The 19,445-nt window shown below is 38.1% G+C and overlaps 1 protein-coding gene across 2 annotated transcripts in view; it reads right to left on the bottom strand.

The window, feature by feature from the left end:
* TRIM2 (tripartite motif containing 2) overlaps nucleotides 1–19,445 on the bottom strand; it is a 139,676-nt gene that overhangs the window by 98,046 nt on the left and 22,185 nt on the right. The gene's annotated exons all lie outside the window — the stretch shown is intronic.

Below are 19,445 nucleotides of genomic sequence, written 5' to 3'. Positions count from 1 at the left end.
TCTCTCTCTCTCTCTCTCTCTCTCTCTCTCTCTCTCTCTCTCTCTTTAAAGGAGCCTCCTTCCCCTCCCAATAATGTTATAAAAAAGAGTCTATTGTATCTGAGGAAAATATAAATGTAGATATTACAATATATTCCTGCAGGTGGGAATCCCATTAAGTGTTTGATAATACAATAAGTCTCTTTTCCAACTACTATGTAAATAGAGATGGCATCTCCCAGAACCAGAACTAGCATTTTCTGTGGCTAGGGCAAGCTGCATTAAAACTAGAGATGGGAAGGTGGAAACCCTGGGACAAAGGGATTGGGGGAGCCTTTGGGATTGGGGAAGTCCTCATGTGTGGTATGGCAGTCAGAGAAAAGGAAGTTAGACTATGTGGTAGGATATGATTTTAGCTAAATGTCCTTGAGAACCAGATGCTAAGCTCAATTGTTTGTTTATATAAATACTGTTAGCTTGTATTTCCTCTTGGTTGCCCTATCTGAGTCACTTAAAAGTGACAACTTGAGCCAGCACCAGTCACTACAGAAAGATGAATGAACTCTTAGGTGGCTTCTTTGCTAGATTCTATTCTTTACCAGCGCTGCTCTCACACACACTGATTAGTAAAGGAGCATGGGGATTACATAGATGCTTCCTGCAAACACAGGCATTTTGTGCTGCTAGGAGCTACACTGTAAGTATATGGAACCTCCTCCTACTCCTAAAATAAAATTTATATGGTCCATCCTCTCTTCTGAAAGGAGGAATACAGTGCTCCAGATCATCTCCTAAGTATTTCTCTCCATGGAGAAAACAATTCAGATAGGGTGTTTTCTAGCCAGCATGATTCCAAGGATTTCTTTAAAATAGTGTTAAATTTTTAAAATGTAAATAATGGAATTTATAATTTTATTGAAGATGACTTTTTTGTATTTGAATGTTCATTTTTGTTGTTCTATTACTAAACAGAATAATAAAAACTGTGTAGTTAGTTTATTACTGAGGATACTTGGGTGAAAATATACATATGTACCCATATACAAATACATACACATACACATTCTATACACACACACACACACACACCACTCTATCTTTTGCAAACATTAGGAAAGAGGGAAGGTATAACCAAATCATAACAACATTTACTGTTCTGCCTTGAAGGGAATGAGATGCAAATCTCCTTCTACTAGTAAATTAAGACAAATACCTGGCATTTATAATGTACTTTTATGACTTCACTTAACTGTCAGATAAAACTATGAGATTGTACACACATTATTATTATCCATGTTTTCTAGAAATAACTGGGCATTGAACAAGGCATGTGCAGAGCTGCCTCAAGGACTACTAAGTTAGTTATAGAGAGTTGCAATTTGCACAAGTGGAAGTGATACGCACAACAAGAAAATTGGAGATCTTGCAAATTTCAATTTTTAAAATGTATCTTATTCATATGATGTTTTCCAAAAGTTGTCCCACTATTATACTTCTGTTGAATTATGTGTTGGAATTTTAGTATACAGACCTACCCTTGTATGAAGAATTTAACAACATAAGAAATCTACACTTTAGGGGCAGCTAGGTGGCACGGAGGATAGAGCACCCGCCCTGGATTCAGGAGGACCTGAGTTCAAATTTGGTCTCAGACACATAACACTTACTAGTTATGTGACCCTGGGCAAGTCACTTAACCCCACTGCCTAGCCCCTTCCCCCCCAAAAAAATCTATACTTTAAACAGGGATGTGCTGATAAATATTTAATGATCAGCTCTCTGTGGGAGGGAATACATTCACAAAACACTTTTAAATTTAATTTGCATTATTAACATTTTCTCCATAATTTTTTAAGTCTAGACAATCAACAAAACAATAAATCAAGATTTATAGCATTTGTCTATTTCTGAGGTATAAATTCTCACACTGAAGATTTAAAAATTGGCTTTCCAGTTGGAGCCAACTTTAGTACACCCTTGCCAGAGTCCTACAGCTAGGAAGTATCTGAGGCAGGATTCAAACTCAGGTCTATTGACTCCAGTAAGAAGGCCTGACCCTCTTCTCCCACTGGCGAGTTTTTCCTGGAACCTCATGAGGCAGCTGCAGCATGCCCTTTATATTAAGGGGTTGTTTATTTTATTGGTATGCACCAGCTTCATTTCCTAGAAACCCCAAAGAACAAAGTAATATTTTCACAAGCTTAAAAGGAACAAGAAGAAAGAAAAAAGACAAATTGCTTTTCACTAAATAGCCACCCAACCAACACATTTATTTAGAGTCTCTGCATTTTATCCACATTCCCTGCAGGGCCCTATGCTGTGTATAGGGACAGGCTATTTAATGAAAAGATTGAAGAGTTGAGTAGCTGTCACCTCTTGAAAGAAATCCCCAAATGAAAATTTCCAGGAACATCATAGCCAAAATCCAGAGCTTCCAGGTCAAAGAAAAAGTACTGCAAGTAGCCAGAAAGAAAGAATTCAAATATTGAGGAACCACAATCAGGATCACACAAAACAGTCACTACAATAAATGAATAGAGAGCTTGGAATATGATATTCCAGAAGGCAAAAGATATGGGCTTACAGCCAAGAATAACTTATCTAGCAAAACTGAATATAATACTAAAGGGGAAAAATGAACCTTCAATGAGACAGAGGAACTTCCAACATTCCTAATGTTGCCCAGAGCTGGAGAGAAAATTTAAAGTTTAAACACAAGTGAAATGAAGTATAAAACAGTAAACACGAATGAAAAATGATAAAGGATTAAACAAGATAAGCTGTTTACATTCAAATACAAAGAGATAATATATTTGTCCCTTAAGAACCCTATCATCATCAGGATTCATAGAGGGAGAGCAATTAGACATGACTTAGTAGTGGTTATATTTTGATGATCTTAAGAAAAGAATAGAAAGAAAGAGGAGGAAGATATACTTAGAGTGGGGAAAAGGAAAGGAAGGCTAGGGAAAATTATTTTTCATAATCAGGGTGCACAAGTAGACATCTGACTGGCACTTGAACCTCACTGTCATCTGAATTGCTCAAAAGAAGGAAAGAATATACACATATTCACACAGTTGGGTGCAGAAATACATTTCACTCAGTAGAGAGACAGGAGAGAAAAAAGAGAAGGAGGGAAGAGAAATAGAGAAAGAATAGATTAAGATTAGGGGCAGTTAGGTGATGCAGTACATGGAATGCTGGGCCTCATGTTCATGAGTTCAAATCCGGCCTAAGATGCTTCCTAGCTCTGTGACCCTGGGCAGGTCACTTAACCCTGTTTTCCTCAGTTTCTTTGTCTATAAAATGAGCTGGAGAAGGAAATGACAAACCAATCTGGTATCTTTCCCAAGAAAACCTCAAATGGGGTCACAAAGAGTCATATACAATGGAAACAACTGTACAACAACAAAAGATTAAGATTAGTCCTAAGCAAAACAAACTCTAAGGATGTACAAAAAATGTTTATAGCTCTTTTTGAGGCAGCAAAGAATGGGAATCTTAGAGGTTACCCATAAATTGGGGAATGAATGAGCAAGTTATGATATAGAAATGTGATAGAATAGTACTGAGCTGAACTCTTAGCAGTATAATGACCATCCAGTATTCCAGAAGATTAACAATGGAATGTACTACTCATCTCCTGATGGAGAGGTAAAGGACTCAAAAGGCAGGATGAGACAAATTTTTTTGACATGGCCAATGTGGAAATTTGCTTTGATCGACTATGTATATTTGTAATGGGTTTTGATTTTTCTTGTGTTCTCAGTTAGGGGAGGGATGCTTTGCATCAAGGAAAGTGAGAAGGCCGATCTTGGCTGATTAAAACAGATTTTTTTAAATTTAAAGTCAAGTAATAAATTAATCTCTTAAGTTTTAAAGACTAAGCAGTTGAATTTTGGAAAGTTATACCAGTGGGAGGTAGTGGGAGGTAATAGTGAGCTGGCCTTGGATCTAATAAGACAGAATTCAAGTCTCTCCTCTGATACATACTTGTTAGGTGACTCTGGGCATGTCTTTTAAACTCTGAATGCCCTAGGCAATTCTCTAAGATTATAAATTACCAAGACCATTACTGACCTGCTTTAAACTATTCTGTCTAAGGACCCCTGTAGGGCAGCTGGGTGGCACAGTGTATAAAGTGCCTGGCCTGGACTCAGGAAGACTCATCTTCATGAGTTCAAATCTGCCCTCAGACATTTATTAGCTGTGTGACCCAGGACAAGTCACTTTACCCTATTTGCCTCAGTTTCCTTATCTGTAAAATGAGCTGGAGAAGGAAATGTCAAATAACTCCAGTATCTTTGCCAAGAAAACCCCAAATGGGGTCACCAAGAATTGGACATGACTAAAAAGTGACTGGGGGAAAAAACCCTTTATACTTAAAAATTATTAAGGACTCTCCAAAGAACTTTTTGATTATCTATCGATATTTGGCATATTAGAAACTAAAACATCTTAGTACTACTATGAAAATAGTTTTGACCTTGTGGGTCTCCTGAATGAGTTTCAGATATCACCTGGGGCCTCTGGATCCCTATCCTTATACCTTTAAACAGATAGGGAGACTAGTTCTGGCTGGTTTTATCAGACAACTCCCAGAACCCATTTTCACTACTGGGGTGAGCGGGCAGTGCTATGTCTCTAGCTACCTCTGGAAACTGTTGCTACAGAAGTTGAAGCATTTTATAATGTCACACACATAGGGATTGAAGTCATTTTCCTCCATTTGGTTTTTCCACCATATAGTACAAGGCAAAATGCAGTTGTCCTTGCCTTAAGTAGAATTTTAGAATAATTTAACAATAATACTTGGGTAAGCAGCCAATAAAATATCAGCTCCAGGCATGCACTCTGCTCTCTGTAATTCCCACAGACTGTGATGCCAAGAAGCAAGAAAGAATGTTTTTGGGGAGGAAATTAGGGCATCTGGCCTTTAATGTATGGCTCAGGAGCTCTGGATTTGGAATAGGAGGGCCTGGGTTAAAATTTGCGGTGTCCTGTAGCCAGCCTACAAGATTCTCATTGCTAAATGTTCAGTGAGCATATACACCTCAGGAATTGGTAAACACAACAAATAAGGGCTGGATTTATTATTTTGTTGATTGTCTAGACTTAAGAAAGTGATGGAGAAAATGTTGACAAAACAGAATGAGCTTGAAAATGTTACCATGCATACATTTATTTTCCCCAGAGTGCAAGAAGCCAGTACACTCCTGGTTATCTCAGCTATCCGTGTGACTTTGGGTAAGTCACTGACCGTCTATGGGATATAGTTTCTTCAACTATATAATTCAAAGAGACCTCTAAAAACACATTGCTTTAAGCATATGATCCTATGATTTCACTTACAGGACTTACCTCAATATATCACTTTCCCTACAGCTATCTTCCAGCCTTCCCATCAGGCTAAAAGGAAAGAGCCTTTCCTCCTCCTTTCTGATTTTATTTTTGAAAAATTTCAGTTCCAAATTCTCTCCTTCCTTCCTCTCCTTCCCCCATCCCCTGAGAAATAAGAATACAAGAAGCAAGAAACAGAATAGCCATTATACATATGAAGACATGCAAAACATATTTCTCCCCCCTTCTGAAGTGAACCCCTTCACCTATATTCCTGATCCCATCTCTTCCCACTTCTTCCAGGATCTCACTCCAATAATTAATGCTAACTGTAGTAATTTTAATTTATCACTTTATAATGATCACTTTTTACTTCTGCCTAGTCTCCACAAAGCCTTCCCTCTAAAACTTAAAATAATAACAACAATAGTTATATGGGTCAGAGTAGACTTCTTAACATGCTCCATGTGGCAGACCATGTCTCATTTGTCTTTCTGTTTCTTCCAGCACTTAGCAGAATGAATTGTATACAGTATGGACTTGATTAATGTTTATTGAACCACATAAATTTCCAACTCTATGCCTTTTCTTCTGCTTTGGTAGTTCTTTCCCACCTCCAATCTGTTCAGATCCTAGTTGGACCTTTAAACTCTGCCTCATGTCACACCTCCTCCATGAATCTTTCTCAAGGGCATATGGGTCTCTTTCCTTCTCTCTGTCATTTGCAGTCTATATCATATAATTTAGCACTTGTGCCCCGTGGAACCTTAGGATAAGTACATGTTAGCTACTCTTTGGCTACCTAAAAGTCAAATGGAACATTATCATTGGATGGTATTCTTTCTTGTGTTGTTTTCTGATTTCCCCATGTGTGTTATTCCTGTTTCCCCAATCACTTTATAGGATGCTTGGTCCTTTTCCAAAAACAACTGGTCTCTGTATAACTTGATTCCAGCTGTATAACCATGAAATCATATAATCTTTTAAAAAATGGTTATTGATATCTTTTATTTTTATATCAGCTATATTTCACATTATATCCCTCTCTCCAAACTCTCCCAGAGAGCTATCTTTTATAGTAAAGAAGGGAAAAAAAGGAAGAAAAAATTCAGCAAAAATAACCTATATATTAAAAAAGATCTGATGTTTTATAAAGCATTTTAAACCAATGCCTGACTCTACAGAGAGATGCAGGTGCTGCTTTGGGGTCAAGCTTGGTCATTATAATTTTTCAGCATTCAGTTCAGGGAATCATATAAATTATAAGAGTAGGAAAGGACCTCAGAAGTCATCTAACTTCACCCAAAGCAGAAATCTTCTCTACAATATGTGTTTTCCACAAAAGAACATCCTTTTCAACTTTAGTATCTTCCTTTTCATGTATGATTCTAAGTTCATAGGATTTAGAACTGGGAGGGATCTTAGATATAATCTAGTCCAACCAAGGCATTTTGTAGATGAGGAAACTGAAGCCTAAAGCAGTTAGGTGACTAGTCCAAGGTCATTTCGTGACTAGCTGATATAGGACTGGCTTTGCTGACTCTAAATGCAGTGTTCCATCCATTATGCCATAAATCAATCAATAAGTATTTGCTGAATGCCTACTAAAGATATGTGGTTAGCTCAATTGTTTAGAGAACCACACTGATAAGGCAATGGGCCTTCTCCTTGGCTACAGACTAACTTTGGCCAGCTGCTTTGCAAACTTATGTCACTAGTCACAAAGACAGCTTAGCAAAAGAGAAAATCTATTGTGATGAATGCAAAGAAATAACTCACAAGATAGACTTATGGTTCAGAAGGGTTATCTTTGCATGTGAAATTTAGCCTATATTGTTATCCTAGGTCCTCATTAGGTCCTGATTCACAACATTCAACATTATTAGCTCTGTTGCAATGAAATCATGAGGCTATAAATTACATGTTAAGTCAAAGATTAGGTACAAAGTTTGGTTTTCTGTAACTGAATTATACTAAAAAGTGTATAGTTTTCAAGGCTAACCCCAAGTAAACCATAAAACTGTGAAATGTATCTCTAACACAGAAATCAAGTGTATTTTTGTGTATTTATAATCTCAGCATATCTCCTTACTACTTTATCAAATTACCTGAAAGAGAAGCAAGACTTTATTGTCAACTTCACATGAAGAAGAACATTAGTAGTGTATGGAATGCATATTTTTGGTAGGTCCTAATTGCTCTAAATTGCTGAACTTTTCCTGCAAAACTAGTCTCTTTAATCAAATTTCCTAAAATATAGCAGCCTTTATTTTTAAGTGGTTAAATTTCCTCTGTTTTTCTTTAAGGCCCTCAACCTTGGGGTTTTAATTCTTTAATTCTCCTCATACTGAACAATGTTGTGGGGGTGGGGAAGTGTGGCAATCAGTCGATTGAAGTTGTTAAAGAGAAACACAGGAATAACAAAGCATGCTTTATGGTAAAAAAAAAAAAAAACAACAACTTTATAATGAGAATATATAAAAGGGAAATATATCAAGGCCTAGGTTTTTGAGATCCATGTGTAGCAAGGGGTTGCCTTTCCCCTTAGGTTATAATTGCCAATGCTGAAAAATGCCAACATTAATTAAGTCTTATATTTTGAAGTCTTGAAAGTCTGAGTACATATAAGGGAAGCTGGTGGCTACTACCAGGGGAGAGACACTGACTCCCTCCATGTTCCTTGATCAAGACATTCCATCTCTCAGCTCTGGGCATTTTCTCTGGCTGTTCCCCATTCCTAGAATGTTCTCCCTCCTCACCTCTATCTGCAGCTTCCCTGGCTTCTTTCCAGTTGAAATTCCACCTTCTACAGGAAGCATTTTCCCTCTAGGAATAAATAGAATGAATTTCCTATTTATCCTGTATATTTATTTGAACCTTGTTGTTTGCAATGTTTTCTCCCCCATTAGACTGTAAGCTCCTTGAGGGCAAGGACTGTCTTTTGCCTTTCTTTGTATCCCCAGTGCTTAGCAAAGTATCTGACACATAATTGGCTCTTAATAAATGTTTATTGACTGAGTGCTAAGTACAAAAGTTCTCAAGTTACATCTGAGTGAGGGTAATGAGCTGGATAAGATAGAGGTTCCTAAATTTTTCCTGGGCTCTTTGAGTCAGTAGGGGGCTTCTGACATGGGTTATATACAGAATTAATTTAGAGGAAAAATATAACATAATGAGATAGGCAAGTGGAGAGTGAAAATCAGAACCAAATAATCGCACAAATGCACAGGAAGACCAACTAGCACTTTCCTATGTAAATCCAGCCAACTAGCTTATTAAGGAAGTGATTTAGAAAAAAAAATTACCTAGGAAAACAATTTTATTGACTTTCATATTGCCATAACTTTTGGTAGAAATTAAACCAACAGTATACACCCTAAAACAAAATATAGCCCAAATGGATGAGTGACTTTAATGTAAACAGTCACATCATTAAAAAAAAAAGGACTAAAAGAGAATGGAAAATGGTGCCTTTTAGATCTATGGTTTGCAGGAAAGTCAATAACTAAACAAGAGACAAAAGAGATTAAAAAAGGACAAAATGAACAATTTTGAGTATATGGAGTAAAAAAAATTGGCACAAAGTTTTAAAAATATTGTAAAAATTGTAAAAATATTTCTAATAGTGGTCTGATATTAAAGATATATATGGAGCTGATATAGACACATTAGAAAAAGAGTTCCCTAATGGAGAAGTGGTCAAAGTATGTGAACAGTTTTCAAAAGATGAAATGCAAATAATCAATAATTATATGAAATAATTAGATTTAAAAGAAATTAAATAACCATAACTATATAACTAAAACATGTAACTAAATAACTACAATAATAACTATATGATTTATTAGAGAGAGATGCAAATTAAAACAAGTCTTGGCTTTCACTTCACACCCATTAAATTCGAAAAGATGACAAAAAACAAATAGGCAATGTTCTCAGGACTATGGAAAAATAGATACTAATACATAATTGGTAAAGCTGTGAATTGGTTCAAGCTTTCTGGAATGCAAGAAAGTTAATCCCACTTCTGACACTTCTAAAGTGGTGACTGTAAGTAAATCACTTAAGTTTTCTAAACCTCAATTGCTTTGTCTGTCAAGTGGGGAACATTGTACTACCTATTTTGTGAGGTTGACCTGTGTATGGAAAACCCATTTATAAATCTTAAAGCACAGTTCAAAAAAAAAAAAAGAAGGTAATCATAATAAGTCTAAAATCAAATATGGCCCAAATCTCCTTCATTGAATTATGAAGGAAGAGCAGCCCCCAGACAGATGAGGTTTAGAATCACTTAATTCAACAATCTTCCTCTTATTGGAAGTTGTTTTGACTATTCAAATGTTAATTCTCAAAAATTACAGCCCAATTCTTGATATTGTGAAAGGATTTTAAGAAGGAATTATGAGATTAATTTTTAATGGACAAATATGTACAACCCTTATTAAGTATTGGAATTCAACCAGTTTACCTACTAAAGGGAAAATCCCTTCAAGGAGATCATAATTGTCTTGTCTTAGTGGACTTTTGTTGACATGTTACTAGGCATCACATATCCAGTATGAAATAACCAGAGAGAAGCAGAACTGATAACTAGTCCACTCCAGAGTGAACCAGCAAGTAAAAAGCAGGTCTAAAAGCCACAGGAGAATCATAGCATTATTGATTTAGAGCTATGTTAACAGGTAACAGCCCAGTCCTCTCATTTTATAAAAGTGAGAAGAGGCAGCATTATTGACCTACCTTAGGACCCACGTACATGGGACTTTAGAAGGTCATTTAGTCCAGTCCTCTCATTTTAAAGGTGAGGAAGCAAATGGAGGCCCAGAGGGTTTAAACAACCTTCCCAAGGTTACACAGGTAACAAATAACAGTCAAGAGTACAACTAAAATCCTCTGACTCCAAATTCAATACTCTTTCCATACGACTGCACAGTCTCCCACCTTCATTCCTATCATCTTTCCCCTCTAGTTGCCTGGATCTTATAATGTATAATGTTGTTTCAGTAATGGCTTTACCATTGAAAATTTATGTGTATGTATCCTTGTATAGGTATATTGGTTGTAACCAGATTAATCAAAACTTCATCAGGTCACTCCTGATAATGTGGTTAATACATAATGATCAAGCCCCATCATAATGGAAACAAACCACTCTGCAAGAGTTGCAGATCTGGGAAGATTCAGATCTTCTCTGGCCTCTGACTAGTGGAAGTCAGCGAATCATAAAGATGATAATCATTACATCTCACATTTACACAGGGGTGTGCTGGATCCAGCTCAAACCAGCTCATTTACAATGCAAGTATCTACAATTTGGAAATTAGCAAATGCTATAAATCAGGGCTTGATTTATTGTTTTGTTGATTATCTAAACTGAAGAAAGTTAATGGAGAAAATGTTAATAATGCAGATTAAGTTTAAAAATGTATATGTGCATAATTCTTTTTTTGAGAGCTGACTATTAAATATTTGCCAGTTATATAACACTTTATATATACATATGTATATGTATATGCGTGTGTGTGTGTGTGTGTATTTGTGTGTGTATTATTCTCAATGGATGGTCATAGCAATCCTGTGAGATAGGTATTGCATGCATTATTATCAGTGTTTTACAGATGATGAAATTGAGGCTCAGAGGTTAACTGATTTATAGAGATGAAATTTGAGTCCATGTTATAGGGTCATAGATTTACAACTAGCAGAGACCTTAGAGGTCACCTACTTTTTTTTTTTTTGCCATTTTCCAAATGAAGACCCAAATTCCATGCTGCCAGTTGCTGGTTTTTGATTCTTGGCCACTATGGGGACCTCCAGAGGAAAGACACTGCTTTGTGTATAGTCTCAGCACAACCTTAAGGGACCTTCTGGACCAACCCTCCTTCTACGGTCCCCATACATGAATGGGTCTGTGGGAGGGTGGGATAGCTCTTCTCATTTGCCATGTGGGAAGTTCTCTAGGGCAGGGTAGGGAAGAAGCCATGCAGAGAAGGGAATTAGTGTAACCATTAGAAAGATTATAATCTGTAGTCTTGGGTCCTATAAAAACCCATATTAAGTTCTTATAGTTTGAATTTCGGTCACTCAAGAATGTGTCTCCCATGTATAACAGTTCTTAGACAATTAACTGCCCCTCCCATATAAGGTTATTTTCCTCTGTCCACATGTTTTCATAGCTGTAATTAACTATATCAGATGGAGGGATGCTTAGCCTTTAGTTTTATTTGGTTGATTTGTTTGATCTTGGATTTATTTGTTTGATCTTAGAACGCTAAGAGCAGAGAAAGGGTAATTGCTTCTCAGTAAAGGAAGGAAAGAGCTGTCAGGACAGAAGAAATAAACAAAGACTCGCCTGAAGCCAGAGAGCAGCAACTAGCTTTGTGAGGATTATTTGTTGTGGGCAGAGGAACAAACCATTGGTTCTCTGGGCCATCTGATAGTACATAGAAATAGTTTTGTTAGGGGAAACTTCTGTATAACACGATTTATCACAACAACACTTTAGGCATGAAATATCCTATCCCTATTTTTAGTAAGCTTGGGTTTGACTAGTGACTTCATTGCAAACACCTAAAATGGGGAAAAAAAAAACAACTATCCATCTCATTGGTCATGAGATCTAGAGCTGGAAGGAGTGGGGAAGAAGTACTTATAAAGTGCCTACTGTGTACCAGGCACTGTGTTAAGCATTTTGCAAATATTACTTCATTTAATCCTCACAATAACCCTGTAAGGTAGGTACTGTTATTATCCCCATTTTACAATGGAGAAAATGGAGGTTTAGTGACTTGTCCAGAGTCACACAGCTGGTGTCTGAGGCTGTATTTGAATTCAGGTCTTCCTAAATCCTAGAGCAGCTAGGTGGCACAGTGGATAGACTGCCAAGCCTGGAGTCAGGGAGACTCATCTTCATAGTTCAAATCTGGCCTCAGACACTTACTAGATTCATGACCCTAGGCAAGTCACTCTTTGCCTCAGTTTCCTCATCTGTAAAATGAGCTAGAGAGGGAAATGGCAAACACCCCAATATCTCTGCCAAGAAAATCCCAAATCGGGTCACAAAGCATAGGACATGACTAAAACGACTGAACAACACCATCCTGACTCTAGGTCGACTGCTCTATCCACTATACCACCTAACTGCCTAAGGAAGAGACTTTAGATATCATTCAGTCCAATCATTTCATAGATGAGGAAACTGAAGCTCAGAGTGTCAGATGCTGAGAATGCCATGGAGTCAAGAAGCAAAGGAGGAAAGGAAGCTGCCATCTGGGTCTATTTAATCAATCAGTCAATTCATTAACATGCATTTCCTGCCCTTGAGCAGTTGACATTTTTACAAGGGGGTAACACGCACTTATTTAAGGGCATCAGGAAGTAGTCCTGGCACTGCAGTTAGCAAAAGAATGGGGAGAGACTAGCCTAGCAGGCGAGAAGGAAGGAACATGGAATGGACAGTATTTAGGCTGCGAGAGCATTTGGTTTGGTTTTAGAAGTGTGACAGAGGTTTGAGGGAGGGAGGACCCAGGAGTCCTTAGAGACTGTGACAGAGTGCACAAGAGAAGATCAAGGGAGCCTGGAAAGAATGAGGACAGAGTGGATTCAGTGAGTGTGTAAGGGAGAAAGTGATCAGTCCGTCCAGAATGCTGGAGAAAGTAAAAAGGTGGGTGAGCCCCAACTGGGCTTTGAGCACTGATCTGAAAAAGAAGGTGTAGGGGGTAGGATGGTGACCAGGGTTTCTGAGCTCTTCCTGCTTCCCTATGGGAAGGGGTGTGTGTGTGTGTGTGTGTGTGTGTGTGTGTGTGTGTGTGTTTGTGTGAGAGAGAGACACACACACACACACAGAGACAGAGAGACAGAGAGAGAGAGAAAAAGAGAGAGAGAGAAAGAGAGAGAGACAAAGACAAAGACAGAGACACAGAGACACAGCAGCAGAGACAGAAAGAGGGCAGGGGGGGTCCTGGGCCCCTAAGATCAGAAAAATCTCATTCTTGGGTAACGTCTCATCTTTGGTTCACTGTTTATAGCTTAATCTTCATTTTTCAATATGCAATCCTGAATTAAATCCAATGTGGCCAGCAACAAGGGACAATTCTGCCTGTGTTTTATACAAACAGGTGTTTTCATGGCTGAACAGGATCTGTTTTTAGCCCCCGAATGAAAGTAAGGTTCACTAACTATTCCTTCTCTCATTTGCCCTGGATCGCTGCCCCCAAATAAGAGACCTTATGTTTTACCTGGGGCCTTTCAAGTCACCTTGTTTCACTTAGGTTCAAAGTTAGACTAAGTAGAAGCTAGGGAAGGGTCTCTATCAAGTCAGTCAGCTTTTAAATGCTTACTATATATAAGGCACTGTTTTAGATGCTGACTATACAAAGACAAAAGTGAACAGTTGATCCTCAAGGGGCTTGTGTTCTAACAGAAAAGACAACAAGGACATATATAATATATAAACAAAATGAATACAAGGCAGTTTGGAAAGCAAGGGTGCTAACGCCTGGGGGGGAAGAGGAAGGCTGAACTTGAGTTGAGTTCCAGCAGAAGCATAAACAGAGAGACCCTTCCTTCTATTCAAAAGGTGCCTATTAAAGACACAATGGGTAAAGGCTTCCTCAGACTGAAGCAAAAGCCACTCTGCCCAGGAGAAGATGATAGGGAGAACAACATTCATTTCCAAAGATGAGCTAGACCTAGGGCTAGATTCCCTGCTGAAGTATTGGCAGCTGGTTTTACAATGTCGCATCTTTGTTCTACACATGAGACAACCCCCAAAGTTAGTGCTGCTCAGGAAATCTCCCTTCTCTTACTAGAAAGCTAGGTTCTGGTCTGATGCTACCCAAGAAAGTCAAAATCCCTTCTCCGCACATAAGGCATAGGTTCAAGTACACTATTCTTTAATTCCCTTCTCGGGCAAATCCATGTTGCCGGTCATGAGCTTGGGCCAGAAATCACCATAAACTTCTTACCTGACAAATGTCAAAATGTTGCACTTTAAGGTTAAAAAAAAAAGCTTGCCTACATGATCTCATTTGATCTTCACAGTAAACCCACGAGGTGGCTACTATAGGCATGACTGTCCCCCTTTTATAGAAGAGAAAGCATGAAATGGTTTCCCATAGTTCCACACCTAATTGGTGTCAGAGAAGGGATTCAAACTCAGGATTCTTGAGACTGACTACAAAGACAGCTACACAGTGGTGGCTAGAACCAGCAGATTCTGTCAAGTACACAGAAAAATCTGTTATGTTAGGCTGATGAAGAGACAATGGCTATACTCAAACACTCACTTGCAAAACATTTTGCAAATTGTGAAGATATGAAACACATTATTATTAGAAGCAGTTATTATTTAAATAGTAATAAAGGAGCAAATAAATTTAATATTTCTATATAAATACTAATCAAGACCTTGTCCTAGTTAGCACAAAAGACCTGAAGGGGTCAAAAGAACTTGATTTGAAGAGAAAATGCCAAATAAAGATTAATGATATCATACTAGATGAAGTATTTAAAACTGGGAAAGAATTTGCCACCTAGATATAGTTATTTAAAACAACAATCACTTCCTAGACCTTCACCTCCCTCCAGCAGTTTCCTGTGATGTGGCTCTTGGTCCCAAAAATCTGTCTGTTTGAGCTGAGTCATTTTGTTACAGAAAGGAAGCCATCTTGTCTTCCCCGGTTCAATTTAATCACTCCCAAATGCCCTGTGTTTCTAAACATACAGAGATGGTGGTGATTGTGTGTGTGACTCAAGGACAAATTCGAACCCTCAAAGACAGACCTTTCCATCTAGAGGAAAAAGAGTACTTTAGGGAAAAACAAATGCATTTAAAGTCCTAGGGGGAAGGTGTACCTTTTAGAGGATTGAGACGAAACTCAAAGACAGGATGTGCAGAGACAATAGTCATCTTTACCATTTGAGACTTGGGTATCTGAAAGACGAGTATGGGGAAATAAAAGCTAATGCTCTCCAGTGGAATTTTAAGTGAGCTTTCAGAAAAGACAGAGGGCTTGATTCTGCAAGTTCTCATCCTCAGGAGGGAATTTACTATCACTTTGACTAATTTCCCCTGTGCCTCCTTTTCTCCTAAGGATATGCTTGGCAGTGCTGTCAACCCTGGGACAGAGCTTGTCTCAGGCCGATAAATAAGCTTTACTGCTTTTCTCATGGAGCACAAGAGCAATCATGAAATTTCCAAATTAAACACAACTTGCAGATGCCTTCTAGAGACTTTTTCTGGCATGTCGTTTTGTGAATGAATGAATGAAAAGACATTTATTAAGCAATTTACTATGTGTCGAATACTGTATGAAGTACTTGGATACAAAGAAAAAATATAAGAAAGTCCCTGACCTCAAGGATCACTTTCTTTTTTTTTTTCGAGGCAATCGGAGTTAAGTGATTTGCCCAGGATCACACAACTAGTAAGTATCAAGTGTCTAGTCTGAGTCTGGATTTGAACTCAGGTCCTCCCAAATCCAGGGCTAGTGCTCTATCTGCTGCACCACTTAGCTGCTCCAAAGGAAACATTTAAAAAATAATTTTTTTTTGAGGCAATTGGGGTTAAGTGACTTGCCCAGGGTCACTCAACTAGTAAGTATCAAGTGTCAAGCCAGATTGGAACTCAGGTCTTCCTGACTTCAGGGCAAGTACTCTATCCACTGTACCATCTAGCTTCCCCTATATTCTATTAGGGGAAGGAAGCATATATAGGAAAGCGGCAGCCAAGGAGGGATGTTTTGGGGAGTCACAAGGATGTCACAGGAAGTAGAGTCATAATACAATTAATTGATATATTCTTTCCAGGATGGAAGTGTTCATTTATGAATGTTTCCAGAGAAAGAGTTGGAAAGGAGGGAAGCATAGAAGGAATAACTTAGAAAGGGCCCAGCATTTGTGGATGTGTGAAATGTGTTACCAGAAAACTTGAGACTTGTATGAACGGATGCAGAGTAAAGTGAGCAGAACCCGGAGAACAATTCAAACAACTTTGACAAAAGTCTGATCAATCAACAATGAAGGATGCTATCTATTCCCTGAGAGAGGTGTTAGACTCAAGATAAAGACAAAGACACATTTTCACATGACCAGCTTGGGAATTTGTTTCACTTGATTACACATATATCTACAAGACTTTTTCCTTTTTCTTCTCTTCAATGGGAGGAGAGAGAAAATACATACTTGTTAAGTAAAAAAAAAAAGTACTTTAGAAGAAGACATGGTCTTTATTCTCTAGGAATACAGTTTTATGTTCTAACCTAATTTGCCCAGAATTCAGACTATACATGAAACAAACTTGATTTACAATTTTTTAATACAAAAGCATTTATATTTTGTATAAACCAAGGACTTGGGAAGGTAAGAAAAGAAGGAGTACTGATTCCTTGCTGTTTCAATAAGACTGAAGACTTGGATTTCTGGGAGGCCTAGAATACAGTTACCTCCAGGGTTGAGTTAGTACCCTAAAAGAGTCCAGACCAGTTCTCTTTAGGCCACTGTACTATTCAGAATTGATAAAAGAGTTGTGGCTTTCTCCTATCTTAGAAAATTGAAGATTATCTCAAAAGAATTAGACAAATGCCAAGTAATCTAGTATAGCCTGTGCTCATATTAATTAAATTAATATATTATAAATAAGTTAATCATTAATTAATTGAATATTAGTTAAAAGCATAGATAATAATGATGACACACCTGGTATACAGCAGTAGGTGCTTAACTAATAAATGCTTGCTGATGAATGAAAGCTTTTCAAGTCCTTTACTTTCTCAGTATCTCATTTCATCCTCACAATAACAACAGGAGGACAGTATTACAGCTATTATTATCCTCATTTTACCTAAAAGAAAACTGGCACAGAGAGGTTATATAACTCACCCATGAACATATAACTACTGAAGTGTCAGGGAAAGGATTTGAACCTACGTCTTTCCTGACTCCAACAAAGTCTAGCACTCTTACTATTATACCACACTGTCTTTTGATCCCAGGAATAGGTTGAGGCAAAAACAATTCATTTCCTCAATGGGATTGCCTAGGTTCTTTGGGATTTCCTTGACTGATCAGGCTTTCATTCAATTTGAGTTTGGTATATGATAGAAAAATGGCTCGCTTGCCTTTTGTGGTCAACCAGAAAGGCAAATGAGTGTAGAATGATAATGGTGGGAGTTAGAAGGGCAGAGGAGTCAGGATGGAGGCTCCATATTTCCTTCCTATTGCGGCAAGGAAATATGTGTTGGCAGCATGCCCTCAAGAAATGAAGGCAGGAAATGAAAAGAACATCAGAGAATATCAATAAAAAAGAACACTTTCTATTATCTATAGAGATTTTCATACTCAGAGGAAATAGTTTTTTGGATTCCATTACCTATGTTCCTTTTAAGTGAGATATTACAAAAAAGAGAGTCTGTCAAAGTTGGGAGAAACAGAAGACAATTCAGGAAAAAATACACAAAAATATCCTTGCAATAAATAATTAGCCTTGTTCATTCTTGCCCATCCAAAGTCCCACAGTCATCTTTATCATGAAAATTAGCCAAATGTGTCTATTCCACACTTAACTGTGGTGAAGGAGAGGAGTATTTAAGCCAGGTTTTCTATGTGCTTTATAATTATTCACCCAACACATGCTCTATGGTTTGAGAAGAAGACCCCCAGAGATGCAAAGGCTTCGGAATCATTCTAACCCTTTCTGTCTTTGGGCTAGGGTCTGGTTTTGCCCTAAGTGGAACCCAATGTAAATCATAATAAGACAGGAGTCTTGATGGTTCTAGTGGATTCTGAACAAAGCAGATTTGTTCTCACTTTCTGAAGTAACTGACAGCAAACAAAATGTTTCAAAGAAGCAGAGAATTCAAGCCAGGCTGTTTATGAGCACTTATTAAAATACAGTTACATAAAGATGAGGGAGGTAGACCCTCAGCCCATTATCTCTCTATTCTTTAAAAATTAAACACACAGAAACAACTGTAGACTCCTTCTAATGGGGGGAAATATGCTTAGACGGGTGTGGTGAAGAAGAGTGGGAGGGAGAACCTAATTGTATAAGCACTCTCTCTACCTTGAAGGTGATGAAACACCAGTCTGCCCGGGGTCTCTCAAAATGCAGGCTTTCTTTTTTTTTTTTTTTAATTTGGAAAAAACTCAGAAAGTATAAATTAGCCTTTATTTCCTTGTCTGACAGTGGGGATTCCTTGAGGGGACAGTGGAAACGGGAAGGTTGACTGCCTTGGGGAAGGATGGGATGGCTACAGGTAGAATTAATTTGGAGGTTAGAGAATGCTAGTAGGCCTCACCCTTAAAGGAGTCAGTCTCCTTTCCCAATCTCTTCTCTTCCCTCCACTCAGCCCCCTGCCAGCCCAAGGCTTTTCATTATTTTGCAAATAGCAAGCATTTTTAGACTTCAGTGTTTATCTTCAAAATAAGTGTTTCTGGTGGGTTCCTGGGTTTTGTTTTAAGTCCACAGACACTTCAAGGTCAACATCTTCCCAACATTAACAACCGAGAGATGCAGGATGGATGTGGGGTATAGAGTGGGGAAAGGATGGAGGCAAAATAAATTCAGTTTCTGATAATGGATGAACTACTGAAGTTAAAAAAAAAGGAGGGAAAATACTTTCAAAGTTATAAAATCTGCCTGTTTAAGACTCCAGGGTAATTTTTTCCTTGGAGTAAATGACATATCAAAGCTCCGCTTCATGCTTTTCATGTACATAGATCACATATTATTATTTTTTAAAACATAGGGTGTACTTGCTTCTCCTTCATTGCCATCCCTCTTGGCTCAGCTTCAAAGCTGCTTAATTTGGAGTCTTAGCACTTCCAACAGTCTGGCTTCTGACATGAACACTAGAGCTGAACTGGGCTGGGCTGTCAGAGACCTTTCTCTTGTCTTTTTGCCAGAGACTCTGGCTTCTAACCACTGCAGTGACAGGTTCGGAAATGGATTACTTTACAGACTTCTTAAACATGCTAACATTCACCCAGGAGTGAACAAAAAAAAGGTACCCAAAATAGACAGAAATTGGCAGCCCCCATTGCCTGACACAAGCAGAATAACAAATTAAGCCAGCCACACACACACACACACACACACACACACACACACACACACACACACA

Source organism: Vombatus ursinus, unplaced genomic scaffold, assembly GCF_900497805.2.
Source record: "Vombatus ursinus unplaced genomic scaffold, bare-nosed wombat genome assembly UNPS02014784.1, whole genome shotgun sequence".
In the NCBI taxonomy this organism is placed as follows: Eukaryota; Metazoa; Chordata; class Mammalia; order Diprotodontia; family Vombatidae; genus Vombatus; species Vombatus ursinus.
Note: the sequence above shows the minus strand (reverse complement) of the source record. Positions and strands in the feature narration are given on the sequence as shown.